This window comes from Cryptomeria japonica, chromosome 2, assembly GCF_030272615.1.
Source record: "Cryptomeria japonica chromosome 2, Sugi_1.0, whole genome shotgun sequence".
Lineage (NCBI taxonomy): Eukaryota > Viridiplantae > Streptophyta > Pinopsida > Cupressales > Cupressaceae > Cryptomeria > Cryptomeria japonica.
In genome coordinates this window covers 165692943-165706016 of record NC_081406.1, presented here as the reverse complement: position 1 = coordinate 165706016, position 13074 = coordinate 165692943, and the positions used below count along the sequence as shown (strand labels likewise).

The 13074-nt window shown below is 30.7% G+C and overlaps 1 long non-coding RNA gene across 1 annotated transcript in view; it reads right to left on the bottom strand.

Moving 5' to 3' along the window:
* Positions 1–12087, bottom strand: part of LOC131873608 (uncharacterized) — a 50162-nt gene extending 38075 nt beyond the window's left edge. The window contains exons 1-3 of the long non-coding RNA XR_009371507.1: positions 11936–12087; positions 8499–8573; positions 8183–8364 (exon numbers count right to left, since the gene is read on the bottom strand). This is a non-coding gene — a long non-coding RNA (uncharacterized LOC131873608). The remainder of the gene's footprint in view (positions 1–8182; positions 8365–8498; positions 8574–11935) is intronic.
* Positions 12088–13074: the final 987 nt, after the last annotated feature.

Here is a 13074-nt window from a genome sequence, read left to right as displayed (position 1 = left end):
CCCGCTCTCCAGCTATTGCAAATCAATTAACAAAGAAAATGGCTAAAACTTAATCTACAAAGGCGCTAAGATCTATCGTCAATAAACACAAAAACCAAAGAATAGTGGGAAACATAATTCCATCATAAAATGATCTAAACATAGAGTAGAACACGGGCTGGGTATTTCAGCAAATAAGGCAACGAGGGGTTTTCATTAAAAACACCAGTCTAATCTTATTCCATACAAATAAAAAAAAATCAAGATGAAGTGTAAATAAGATGGAAAGACGGTAACAGAGACGGCCATGCCATCAAAATCAGCATAACACCATTCTCCCATAGCAATTATGTTGTCAGTAATTGTAGATTTAAAATCAAACACAAAATACAAAATACAAATTCAATTTAATAGAGGGAAAACTTTTTACTCATTCAAAATATCATACATCATGATTTGCTTCTAAATAGAGGTTAGATTTTGATCTGCATAAATAATACAAGAATGTGGTGTTTTATAGAGGTTGAAATCTATATAAAAACACAATAGTTCACTATATCACCTATACATCATGATTTGCTTCTAAATAGAGGTTACATTTTGATCTGCATAAACAATACAAGAAGGCAGTATTTTATAGAGGTTGAAATTTCAAAAAACACAATAGTTCACTATATCACCAATAAGGAAACTTCTAAAACAAGGTAATTGCCATCTATGAAACTTTACCAAAACCACTATAAACTGATTTAGAATCTTTACTTAAAAACTCCAATTGCTTTCTTGGGGATTACCAATTCCATTTCTAGTTGCACACTTGCATCACCATCCAACATACTCCCCCTTGATGCTAAGCGGATTCAGAAATTGAATCTTTGCAAGTCACTGCACAGAATTGTCATTACTATTATACTAGGTCTTATAGACCGACAAGGTACACTTCTTATAGAAGTATCAATTTCTCTTCTTTATGAGAGATCACAAGGTTTTCCCCTCCTTTCTCTAACAAAAAGAAAACTCATGACAATTCATCTATGCACAATTATTCTCGATGGTTGTTATTGCGTACCATCGAAGGATTTATGCCAGTGTTAAACAAAACTAGGCTTCATTTTAACTTGACAATCATTTCTTTGTTGGTTGCCATTAATTTGCCAAAAGGGTCTCATCTCATGTTGCATTCCTTGCAACACTGTCTACCTCATATGTAGATTTCTACCATATGCAAACCACATTTTCAATGTGGGCGAGGTCATCTAAGAACACCTCATCTTCATCACCTCTCACACAAATCGGTGGCATGGCTCCTAACCATGTCTAATGCATCACTTTCCTTGACACTCTTCACACTTTCCTATTACTTCCAATAATTCTATCAATGCATTTATTAAACTGCTCTCACAGGGTCTCTACATGAACCTCTCAGTGCAACAATTAAATAGCAACAAACAACAACCTTAATTTCTTCAATATCCAAACATAGAGACAACTTCTTTAAATGAGATAAATCCACAATTTGATCTCACTAACACACCCAATAGAGTATCAGAATATCACACTCATGATCTTGGGCCCTCCCATGAGGGAGCTAGGCCCAAACCCGCTTTGATACCACTTTGTAGATTTAAAATCAAACACAAAATATAAATTCAATTTAACACACAGAAAACTTTTTACTCATTCAAAATATATTACATCATGATTTGCCTCTAGATTGAGGATACATTTTGATCTACGTAAACAATACAAGAAGGTGCTATTTTATAGAGGTTGAAGTCTCTAAAACCACAACAATTCACTATACCACCAATAAGGAAACTTCTAAAACATGGTAATTACCATCTATGAAACTTTACCAAAACCACTATAAACTGAATTAGAATCCTTACTTAAAAACTTCAATTGCATTCTTGGGGATTACCAATTCCATTTCTAGTTGCACGCTTGCATCACTATCCAACAGTGAGATGGACATTGAGCAAGATGATCATCTAGCAGAGCCCAATGGAGGCTAGAAGTCAATTGAAAAATGAATGTGATTTGATATATATCAATTGAGCTGTCCGTCAGTACAAAAAAGAGTGAAAAAATCAACGCAAAAGATTCACCAATGGTTGTACGCAGTGCAATCATCTTGCATTGTTTATCCCAGATTGTCAACCAATGATTTTGAACACAATATTCTTTGTCATACCAAGTAGAAATATGACAATTCTTGATTTGATTTGTTTTTCATAATTCATAATTTTGTTGAGCGACGATAATTGAGGCCTACGATGACTGCAATCGTCTTGCATTGGGAAACAAATGACATCAACCGTGGATGGCAAATTTGAGGTTGTCCATCTTAGATAAGAGATGCCTTCGGCCTAATTGAAGTATACTATGGTATATTTTATGTAAAGATCGGTAAATAATTTGTTCAAGCTTGTCTTTCATCATTATTTATTTTCTAATTTTCACATTAAATTGTTCATCACTATAGTTTCGATTTAGAGATATAGAATCAATCTAGTTTGTTTTCATGGTAATAGATTTGAACTACAAAATATTTAAATTTGAATTTATTAAGTTAGGCCCATGGCTCCATTATGAGCTCGCTAGAGTTTTAGCTTATTTTAGATTGCACACTTGAGTGTCATACATAAAAACTAATCAAAGCATATAAGAAGAATCTAAGGGACAAAGATACAAGAATCTATTAAGCACATTTTGCATTCAACTATAAAAGGATAAAAAAAATTACTTCAACATTTCATCATCATAAAAAAATATTATATACTTATTATCCTTAATATCATCTTGAAATCAATGCAACTAAGTATCTAAATTAAAATATAACTCTTAAAATACAATAGATTATAAAAGTGTTTCTAAACATTGTCAATTCTCATTGGAATTTAGAAACAAAAAGATCAAGATGAATTGTTTTTATCATCATAATTGTGTCATTTCATTTCTAGATTTTGAGACCTCATATGGTTGGGACTTAAACCTTTTAGTGCCTTGGAAAATTATTTTTGATATTTTTAATAAAATGAATCTAGAGCTAAGTGTCACATTAAAATTCACATTGATTTATGTAATTAATTCACTTTTAACTATTTAAAATCCCCAACTTTGAACTATTTACTTAACCTACATTATTTATGTAGGGATTATTTACTCCCTTATAGTCCTTATTATAAAATATTCATATAAGGAATTATATGTTTCATTATCATTGTTGGCATGGTTTTAACCCATGTTAAAATTGTATAAATCCTCTAATTCACAAGTATGAGGTCTCAAATGGAATTAAATAGATTTATTTTTTTGGAATGCTAAATAAACTTTTAACATGAGCAATAACACTGGCATGAGACACCCTTCAATACCACGTGAAACACTTGACTCAAAGCTATGCACCGATGAGGTCACAATCAAAGGATCTCATCCCTATTTAACAATGTCGAGGCTTAAACCTATGAGGACATTGGATCAACAAACGTACAAGCTTGCAATCAAGGGTTTTAGGTTTTAACCTTGGTGGTCACAACAACACCACCACTTAATAGATATTTTTTTACACTTGGGAAGCTTGTATAAAATTTTCAAGGCTTTAACATTCTTTTAGAAGGGGATATTTTTTAGTCTAGAATTTTTCATTTATTCAATTGATAATTGATCATATTTGTTTTATATCATGCCATGAATTTTCTTTTCTCCCCTCATTTGAAATTTATTTTAATTTCATTTGTATGCACCTTTAGATATGAGCATCTTTGTACCAAGTTTACATCAATTTAGAGTGTTTATTTTGTAAGATGACTTTATATTAAAAGTATCCATTAATCATAGTTTTGTAATTAGTATTAGCAATGCTATTCTACTGTATGTAAAAATGAATTTTAACCTACTTTTTTATGATGTATTCATTACTTGGACTTAGTTTTTTTGTGGTGTTCCATCTAAGCCTACACATGTGATAATAGATTATCACAGTTGCTAAGTGTAATCCTTCGTTGACTTAGAGTCTCCATAAGAAGAGGTGGTAGCATTTGGTTGGGCTTTAATGTAAAAAGAAGCAAAGAGGCAATGTAAAATATAATTAAATCTAATTTAATATCGAGCTTGCATCCAAAATTATGTTGTACCAAATTTTCTTGTTTTCGAGTAGTTTGATCTAAAAGAATGTCTCAAATTCATCATATTATATTGTTTAGTCTACAATATTTTGTCTTCATTATAAACATGTTGAATTTTGAAGATATTTTTGTGAAAAGGGGAGGTTTATATGACAATGTGTTCCATGGGACAAGGTAGCAACATCTCTTTGGTCTTTAATGTTAAAAGAGGTAAAGAGGTGGATGAAAAAAACAAATAAAATCTAGTTTAATGTTGATTTGGATCTAGATTTACTTTGTATCAAATTTTCATGTTTTGGTATACTTTAAGGTTCTAACAAGGTCACATATTCGAAATAGTTTATTTCGTATTTTTACAATGATTCTAGGCTTGATTATTCAATGCATTAAATTCTAGACAATGAATAATGATGAGGTGGCATTTGTGCATGATAAGGTTTTCCCTAGTGAGGTCATCATGTTAGGACCATGTTGTGCATCTTATAACTCTCAAATTTGATGAATTATTATTACTCATGAATTGTAAAAAGTCTACCTACGTGGAAAATGCCTCCCTATTTGGAGAGAATATCAATTGAGATTCCTTCGATATCATTCTCTAACATGTCATTTGAGTTATGATGATCATAAGAAGTCAATGAGTAGGGGGTTACTATATGGATTATGACTATCACTTTGACAACCTATTTTTAGCTAACTTTATAAGAGGTGTATAAGAACAATGAAAGCAACCACACAAAGAATTTAGTATTTACGTGGACCTTTATTTTTCTTAGAGATTAAAAAGATTAACCAAGTAATTACTTTATATTCTAGGAGTTACTTCATGACTCCAATTTGGACTAGTTAGATAAATTATTTGTTCATGATTTTGAACCCACATTCTTGGTAATCCATTTTTTATTTATTGGAGCTACTTGGCATATGTATTTAAGGATTAAAATGGATATTATATGGTTATTAATATTTAGGAATATATTGAACATAGAACTCCTCTAGATTCAAAATCTTAATCTCTATTCAAATATTTTAATTCTAGTACTTTACAAATAAATTATAGTATGTTAGCATCAAAATAACTTATCTAAGAATATATAGGTTCACTAGAATACAAAATAAAGAAGTATGAGAATAAAATTGGTCTTGATTAGCCCTTTTTTTTGTTTGAAGAAATAACATGCTTAGATGAAGCAAGAAGGTTAAGTAACATTGCAATAGAGCTTGGTAGCAATAGAAACACATAATATACAAAAGGATTTGTTGTTTTTTTCCATCTATTGGTCTAGAAGTGTTTAGGTTGTACCATGTTTAGGATGTTTTTCATTGAACTCTCTATGCTAGATCACACCAATTGGTATCAAAGAAGGGATTTACTTACAAAATTATGTCTTGACATAGTGTATAGGTTTTTTTATGTAAGGAGAGAACTTCTCACATTTTTTTTTCAAATATGACCCAATCATCTAACAGCATTATAATTGGGACATAGATGTTTTATCCTATAGATCTTGATCTATATGAGCATATACTCCACATTAAGCTTCAACGAGTCAAAGTTAGTGTTGTTGAATCAATCCATTTTTTTATCTTGATGTAACTATCATCTTTCCTCAAATAAAATCCTCTATACACAGTCGAAAGAAGTCTTTTTCATGTAACAATTTATTGAATTTCATATTCTACTATTTTGAAATTAAAGTTGGCCTCAATTTAGTGTTTGTCTATCTTAGAATGTTCTTAGGACCACTTATCCCTATCTTGAAATTGGTGTTCCCTTGGTAGTAACGTGGGCTTAATTTTTTTTCATGTAATGATCTATATTTATAATGTGCCTCTATGCATCTAGAAAAAATCTCACATTGAGAAAAGTATATCAACTAGCCAATGATTGTACATATGTCGTCAACTATAACTTTAGACACTTTCTTTTGATATTCTCATCTTATACTTAAATCTACTTCATTATACATGTTATGCTAAGACAACTTTCTTGTGTAGTTGATCGTATAAAGGTCATGTTATCCTCCTTGTCTAAGGAAACTTTAATTTGAGTTAATATGGAAGTCATTGAACTTACACAAGATTGTAGGACCAAAATGTCATCTTATTTTTTTTTACAAAATGATGTCGGGTCCACAAGACATTTGGTACAAAAGTGTTGACAAGCTTAATGATTGGCCCACAATAGTGTCCTATATTTTGGCCTAATATGTTGAACAAGCTTAATGATTGGCCCATAATAGTGTCCTATATTTTGGCCTAATATGTTGAATATTAATATTTTAATATTTATTGTTTGTGTCAATTAATAGTAAGTTTTGATATTTTCTATGTAAATTCAAATTATATTTATAAAAGAATAAAAAAAAATTATCATTTATATATTTTGTTTTGAAGTCATTTTTTATTGTTTTCTATTTTTTTATTAAGTTGCATTACTCCATAATGCACAAATTTTACAGCTTACCATTGTTTATAATTTTTTGAAATTGGATCAACTCCAATATTAAGTCCATGATTTTTTTTGAAATTTTTTATTTTTTTAATTAGTAATAAATAAAAATTCCATACCTATATTATTCTTTCACATACCTATATATTTAATATGGAATTCAATGCATTAATTTTAGATTTATCTAACAATGTTATTTTCTAGATATTTTAAATAAAGGTGACTTTATTTGGTAATAGACTTTTATTCATTATTAATAAAATATATATAATACTAAAAAAATGCATCCATATTTATAGTTTCTGAAAAACTAATAATAAGGACTAAATACTTAGAAGTGAGATTTCTAAAAGAATTCATTTGGTTTTGATTTCTTGGAATGTGAAGAATTTTTTTTTTATCAACATGGTGACATGTTTGGAAGAGAATTTGTTAGGAGTTTGATTTAAAAATAAGAGTCTTTTATCCAAGGAGTTTTGACATAAATTTAATAGATGAAACCTCTCTAGACTTAAATCACTAGCACTTGAACCAAAAGGACGTGCAACAGTAATGTCAATAATAATTTATATTAAATGTTCTATAAATTTGTTAGGAAATTTGTAATTGAAATTTATAAATATTTTTATCAAACATTGAGCTAAATTTTAGAATGACATTAAACTTAAGAGGTCAATAAAATTCGATGTAAATTAATTCTATTTATTTAAGATATGTGTGATTTGCATTGATAAAAATTGCTTAAATTTGTGAATGGAAACATTTTTAAATGGAGTACCTTCTTTTAATCATATGTTTGTAGAGATTATACCAATGGTCCAAATGGTTAGAACCTCAAGAATATCTTTCTTTGAAACTTTAACATTACTACAATATACATTTTCATTTGGAAGATGGGATAAACGAACCACTAAATTACACTAAATTTGAATGCCTAATTTAAAAGCTAAATTATGAATGCCTAATTTGAAGGCCCTTTACCATAGTTCAATATTTGTTCACACCCTCTTTACACTAAAACCAATCACCATGCTCCTTCCTTAAGTCTATCATATTTGTCAATGCATTCAATGGAGCCTAAAATCAAAAGTAGTTTTGTTTTGAATGTTTTAAACAACTATACCACAAATAAAACAAAAAATTCTCATTAACCCCTCGAGTAATTGAAATTAAACTTGCTTTTTTGAGCAATTCTCAATTTGGTTGTGACTAACGTATTTTGTCATTAGATCTACTTCAAATTTGTTAAATGTATTTAGGTTAAACATGTCGACGGCCTCAATATGTAAAACAAGAAAAAAGAATCCTTCTCACATAAATTGGACTTTAATAGAAGTGAGTGTACGCAATCAAAGACTTTAAATAACAAGGTGCTATTCAGAATTGCCTTTTCCTTCTACACAGAAAGTAGAATTTCTAAGAAAGTGGTTTACCTTAGGTGATTGGACTACAACACGCTGAACTATATCAAAATAGCAAATTCTTTATAATTGGCATTCTTGATTAAACAAATAATTATATCTAACGTTTCAGAAATTACTAATTACGTAAATATTTAGTTGGACTTTGAACAAAGCAGACAGATGTTATAATAGAAAATTAATGTCATAATAAGTGAGCATACCAGAAGATTCGATTTTAACGAGAAGCATGTAGCCCAAACAGCCTCTTATGTCATTTCCACTTATCCAACCATCCAGGAGACGCACTCTGTCCCATTTCTCTAAAATATTTTGCTCCTTAATCTACTGTCTCTACAGACGTAGAGCTTTCCATGGCCCCTTGCTGAGACAAACCCGCTTAAATCTAAATTTGGAAAAAAAAATATTTATGAGATTAAAGATTTCTGAAGAAAAAGAAGCATCAACTCTCTAATTGTCAATGTTATCTTATTTAAGAAGTAAAATCAAAATAATTTAACTAACTTGTAGATTTTCAACCTGGAGTATCACTGAGCTTTGTGAGATCGGATCGAATATCTAATCTGCATTTTTCCACGCCACACGGTTCTCCCCCTGCTTCAAGAAATTGCTTTGGTTAAACTTAAAATGATGCTGTTTTCCATTTTTATATGTATAATGTCCAATTAATCTTGTATTTTCTTTCTTTGTTTTATTTACATATCCTCTAGTTGTTAATGCAGCTCTTAAGTTTAAATGGAGGAGCGGCGGGGCCCACATGAGGAATGTTCGTAATAAAATCTAAAAACAGGAAAATTGTAAATTCCATTTTCTGCGAATGGTATTGCAACAAAGGAATTGCACACTATAATTGCCTGTAGTGGAGTAAATAGTCTGGGGCAGATAAGGGTGGCTTTAATTGAACACCAGGAGAAAAAGACTTGTATTTTATTATTGCTAGAGCGCAATAATATTGAAATATGACTGACATGACAACGCAGGAAAATCTTCTTTTGAAAAACAATGGGCTAAAGTGGCTTAAAATTTTCGTGGTAATTCTAAAAACAAGTACTCCATCCCTAATAAACCTTTTATCCATTTTTAAGTGGATACAACAGGCTTTTTCTACTAGTGCTTTTATTTTTATACTATTATATTTATATTAAAAAAATATATGTAAAATATGCAGAGAGATGTCTTAGAGATATCTTATAATAGAAAAGAATCATTGTAAAATAAATTTTCTTCTAAAAAATTAAACGTCAAGAATACAAATCTATTAATTAAACTCCTACATGCAAAAAGTGGTGAATGTAGTTGAAGACAAGTGGCAAGAGTTCTATTTTATTTGAAGTAATAAAACAACACCTCCACAAAAAACATGACTTATTTCATGCATTTATCCATCATTTACATGTCAAATTGTTTTAGAAATGGATTTTTGTTTACGGATCATTTTGATGTCATTGTACATGCCTCTTGACATAATGACATAATTAATAATAAAAAATCCTCTACACCTAACACATGTACTAATATATCTATATTTAAAAAATATAGGTAAATTATGCCAAGAGATATTTTATAATAGAAGGAAATTATGGCACTCTTCCACTATCATTTGAATGTAACTATTCCATATAGTTGGAGACATGTGGCGAGGGTTCTATTTTATTTGGAATTATAAAATAACACCTTCACAAAAACCAAAAGATGTCATATTTCATGCATTTACCCATCATTTGAAAAATGCTGAGAGATATCTTATAATAGAAGGAAATCTGACAATTGCAAGAATATTAGTAGTATACAAGAGTTTCAAAAATATGGATAATAATAGAGTTTCTTAATATACATACAATATAAAATAATGCCGAGAGATATCACATAATTATCTTGCATGTTTATTAGTTGTCAAGAAGAACATGGAGCTGAATATTGCTGCACTCTTTCACTCTCATTAAAGATTTAATTATTAGATCATTATATTGAACATAAAAACAAAGAAAAATAAGATTCATAATCATTAAATGGTATTGAGATAATTTTGATTGTATATATGTAATATTTTAAATGATATTTTTTTTGTTTAGTTAATAAGAATATCAAAATCAAAAACTTGTGCAAATCTCTATACAATTATTCAAAGACACCTCTCATTAAATATGTTAATGTGATGAATTGAGTGATCCTTAATTATAATTAGATAATAATCCATATCATGTTATGTTTCGTGTAGTTGTTATATCATCAACAAAATTAACTCAGATCACCAATGCCCTCTCCCTATCTTAATGACAATTATTATGATGATGTATAAAAAATAATAAATATTCTAGAGAAATTATTATTTAATGCATTATTTTAATCAATCCCAAAAAAATATTGATTTTTAGCTAAACCCTCAACCCTAAATTTTATACTCTCAAACACTATACCTTATAGCATCAACCTTAAACCCCATCCCTCAAACATAAGCCCTAAACCTTGAACCCTAGGCCTTAAAGCCTATATAGCCTATATGCTAAACCATCAACATTATACAATCAAGCATAAACCATATACCCTCAACAATAAACCCTATACAATCAACCATAAACCATCAACAATAAACCCTATACTGTCAGTACTAAACCCTATACCTTATTCCCTCAAACCTAAATCCCATCCATCAAGCCTAGGCTCTAAAGCCTATATGATAAACCCTCAACTATATACATTCAATCCTAAATCATATGCCTTATACCATCAACCCTAAACGCTATCCCTCAATCTTAAACCCTCAATCCTAAACTATTCTTCAACCCTAGACCATAAAGCTTATATGCTAAACCTTCAACCTTATATATCCAATACCAAACTCTATACCCTCAACTTTAAACCATAAACCATATACGATGTGACTTTTTCCTTCTATATAATTTGCTTTTTATGTGACTGTATAGCCACTTCCCAGCCCTAAAGCCTGTAGACTAAAACCTACCACAAGGAAAAACAAAATCCTTGACCGTGTGACATGAGAGAATACAAATCCCATGCCCCACATTATTAGTCAAGAATTTTTTCCATTGCTACTGAGAAATAAAGGGATAACCCTGTTAGCGAGTGTGAATTTAACCCAGCAAGTCTTATTTATATTCATCACATAGAAAACTCTTTCGAAAAACAAATGAAGATGAGCCCAGTAAGCATTTGGGGATCTGTTATCTACCACTAACTACAAACCTGTTCGTGGGGTTCATTATTACCTAGTAAAACTTTTGTTTATCTATATTGTATTTGATGTTGAAATTTTATTAGAAATTGACCCAAAAGAGATTATTTAAAATCTTATCACAGAGTTTTTCACAAGGGAAATTTACACTCTTAAAAATGGGCATTGAATGAGCTCGTGTCTTCTTTGGCTGCAAACACACTAATTTTAACATAAGGTAGGTATGGAAAACATTAGAGAAAGAGACTGGCGGGAGCAACCGAACTAAGGGAGCGAGCAGTGAGACCTCAACCCCATGTGGGCCCACTGCACATTAATCTGCTGCCCAGCATTAAAAGAGTATTTGTTCCTTTCCAAATCAAAGTAATTTATTAAAAAATTAAAAAGAGTGCAAGATGAGTAAGATGAGCAGAATGAACGGTACACAAATCATCCCTCTGTATTATTATTATTTATTTATCATTCATTATGTTTTCTTAAAATGATGTAATAACAGAAATAAGTTACTAAAAGTAGTTAAAATAAAATGAATAAACACACAATAATTCTTTTGAAAAGGAAATGTTTCAAGCGGCTAAAATTTCCTGTAACTTTTGAAAACAAATCTGCCATCTAGAAGCCACGCACATATGTAGACTAAAATAAATCTATAATACAAACTATTTAATAGAAAAAGGATCGCCCTATAAACTGTTACAACAGAGCGGAGAGGGATTAATTGATAAGACTGTAAATAATAGAGAAAAAGGAATATTCATTTTACCTAAGGCTTGCTGCATCTGAAACCCTTTAAGCGGATAACTATTATCACAAGCATGAAAACAAAACTTTCTTTATAGCACCCTGTAGATGGGTAGAGAGCTAAACTGACACCTGTATCGATGCAATGCGACTGGAGAAATACTCACTCTGTTCTGTCTTCACTATATTTTACTTTTCAGAGTTTGGCTTTTTCCATAAAGGCCAATAATGACGCGCAGAAAATATTTTACCTCTCGAAAAATATCTTTTGTTCATCGGTTTCCCCATGTCGACCATCTTTTGTCTGAGAAAGAGCTGCTGGACTTCTCAGATCGACGGCTGAGAAGCAATAAAACAAGTTGCAAGACCATTCAACTAATCCCATCCATAGGTTTTCGAAAATCAACGGTTCAAATTAACCCAAAACATATATGAATGCAGATTAAGAATTGTTTTTGAGTTTATACGGCAGCTTGTGTTGGAAGTGGAAAACACTCTGAGAGGGGGGGGGTGAATCAGAGTGTGACAAAATTTTAACGAGTTATACTTTTATGGACCTTGACAATTTTAATTCACAGTGTGAACAGATGGCTGAGACTTAACACTTTGAAGGAGTACATTAATGCAGCATAAAGTATACCATTGAACCAACTAAAACATCTGATTCAGACCTTGTTTAACAAAATGGTATTAAAAATATTACACAAACTTGAAACATTAAAAATACTTTCAATATTGCATTACATATATCCAACTAAACAGAGTATGAGATAAAGAGGACTAGAATATGATGTATCAGAGCATACACTAGTAAACAGAATGAAACACGACAATGCAACATAACACAATATTTTGCATGAGTGGAAAACCCTCTTGGGGTAGAAAAACCACTCGGAAGATCCCTTATGTTAATTCAAAAAGAGCACCAACTCAGTTCACATGTTTTAGAAACCACAAGGCCTCAAGGAGCACCAACCCCTCTTCTTATCAATGTATATTTCAACTCGAGCTACAACCACTGGTGATTTTATGCATGCACTTTATTCTTGCAGTCACAAAACCATCAGGGATTGGAGCGAGAATATTTTTATCAGTCTGTACATATGAAAATTTTGCAATAATATTCTTCAACACTATCCAATCTCTGAAAATATAGTTTCA